At 45.6% G+C, this 2,245-nt stretch overlaps 1 protein-coding gene across 3 annotated transcripts in view; it reads left to right on the plus strand.

Annotated features, from left to right (window-relative positions):
- The first annotated feature begins 692 nt into the window (after positions 1 to 692).
- The window catches only part of aass (aminoadipate-semialdehyde synthase), a 74,510-nt gene continuing 72,957 nt past the window's right edge, over positions 693 to 2,245 (plus strand). The window contains exon 1 of one of the 3 annotated variants that reach the window (XM_043709193.1): positions 693 to 793. The gene's annotated coding sequence lies outside the window, so the exon portion shown is untranslated. Of the gene's footprint in view, positions 794 to 831; positions 938 to 1,327; positions 1,508 to 2,245 lie in introns of those variants that run through there. The other 2 variants (XM_043709191.1, XM_043709192.1) reach the window with 2 other exon arrangements.

Here is a 2,245-nt window from a genome sequence, read left to right on the forward strand (position 1 = left end):
TAGTCCAACAGGTTTATTTGGAAGTAAGCTTTCAGAGCACTGCTCCTTCATCAGGTAGCTAGTGGGGCAGGATCATAGGACATAGAATTTATAGTAAAAGATCAAAAAGCTGTTGCAATGTATTGAACAAACCTAGATTGCAGTCTTTAATCACTTAAAATGGGGGTGCAGATTTCAATTCATCAATATGTAAATCCCAGAACTTTTCTCAAATCGCATTCCCGAGATAAGTAAGGTTTTATAAAAAGTGACATCTGAACCCAGACAATGCATTGAAGGTGTGAGGTTAGAGTCTGTCTGCATGAATACTTGATGAGGAGATGCCGGTGTTGGACTGGGGTGGGCAAAGTTAAAAATCACACAACACCAGGCTATTGTCCAACAGATTTAATTGGAAACACCAGCTTTTGGAGCGTTGCTCCTTGGTCAGCTACCTGACCAAGGAGCAACGCTCCAAACTAGTACTTTCAAATAAAGCTGTTGGACTATAGCCTGGTGTTGTGTGATTTTTAACTATGTAAATCCTGACTGATGTACAGTATGAATCTCAGCAATGCAAAAACACCTGAATGCACGTTCTCCGGCTGGAACACCCTCTACATATTGGCGTGAGAGGGGAAACGGGGAGAGTGTTTCTGGCCGACCACTATCAAAATCAGCAAGAAAGGGTGACCTAACAACAATGTCACCTTGCGCGGAAGAAGTACCGTACTGGAATGAGCGAAACAATACAGCAGAGTAAAACCGTGGCCTGTTCTCCAATGCTGGCTGAATATTTCCTGGTGACATCCAGGTCAGTGTGTGCTTATTACTGAGGGGGTAGTGCATTGCGATGACGCACAGTGAGCTGCGTGTGGGAACGCAGCCAGTTTCACATCGCACTGGAAATAGCCTTGATTCCTACTCCCTTTCAAACCCTGCTCTGTTCAACACTGAGGTAAGTATGTTACCCAGAACTTGCAGTTCCTTGCTGGTTTCTCTGAATTCTCCCGCACCCTCCCTGACATTTTAGCAGCGTGAACAATTGGCATATAGAGGGGTTTCACTTTTTTTGGGGGGGCTGCGATGCATTGTATTTGATTCTTCAGGCCTGTTGAGTCCTATATTCACTCCCTCCCCCGGCCCATGTTCCAGGGACAGCCGGGAATAGACGGACGGCACAGTCCTCCCCAGGAGCCGGTGCTAGCCTCACGGTCCAAGATCTTTAACAGCCTTGCTCGCCTATATTTAGAATCCTTGCTTCCAGTCCCCCTCCGCTGGACGGGGAAACATTTCCTAACGTGTTTTCACTTCCTGTGCGTAAAAAAAAACGCGATATTTGTCAAGCTACATGTGCAATACTCATTTCTGGTTAAACGCCTGGCATATAGAAAGAATACGGAACGGTAGTAACTTTCTTAAGCAGCCAGCAGAATATTGACTTGCGGCTTAGAATGTGGTGTGAGGCGGACCTAGAACCTCTTCGCTTGGCCCCTCTCTGTTAAACCCCCCCCGTATTTGAAATCAGGTATTTCTAACAAGCTTTTGTTTCCGAAGTTAGTATCCCTGTAAATGATTCAGTGTCAAGTTTTTTGTTGTTGTTGAATATTGTCACGAGGTTTCACAGGGTTAAAAGTCGTGTCTAATGGCAAATTGTTGTTCTCGTTGTCCTGTGTGTTCTCCTCCCTTTAACTTCATTACACTGCGCCTACTCAGAATTCCCACAATACTCTCCCGTTTGGCTGAAGTGAATGCTGCACATTGTGGATTTGAGCTGGTCCTATTTCCCTCCGCCCCCGTTCTGACTTTTGTATGATCTGTACCAAGTTTTGTAGTTTAATGGGCATTGGAATTCTGCCCATGTTTGGTACTGCCACTAGTCGAGTCCCTTGGGTGTGCTTGAATTTGATCGTGTACTTGGATGAGTAGAGGGGGATGGAATGGGGTGAAATAAACTGAAGACTTCTGACACAACATCAGGATATTCCAAAGCAATTTACAGCCAGTAAGTTCCTTTTGAAGTGCCTGTCAGTGGTCATGAGGGAATTATAAGACTATAAGACATAGGAGCGGAAGTAAGGCCATTCGGCCCATCGAGTCCACTCCGCCATTCAATCATGGCTGATGGGCATTTCAACTCCACTTACCCGCATTCTCCCCGTAGCCCTTAATTCCTTGTGACATCAAGAATTTATCAATTTCTGCCTTGAAGACATTTAGCGTCCCAGCCTCCACTGCACTCTGTGGCAATGAATTCCACAGGCCC

Source organism: Chiloscyllium plagiosum, chromosome 19 (assembly GCF_004010195.1).
Source record: "Chiloscyllium plagiosum isolate BGI_BamShark_2017 chromosome 19, ASM401019v2, whole genome shotgun sequence".
Lineage (NCBI taxonomy): Eukaryota > Metazoa > Chordata > Chondrichthyes > Orectolobiformes > Hemiscylliidae > Chiloscyllium > Chiloscyllium plagiosum.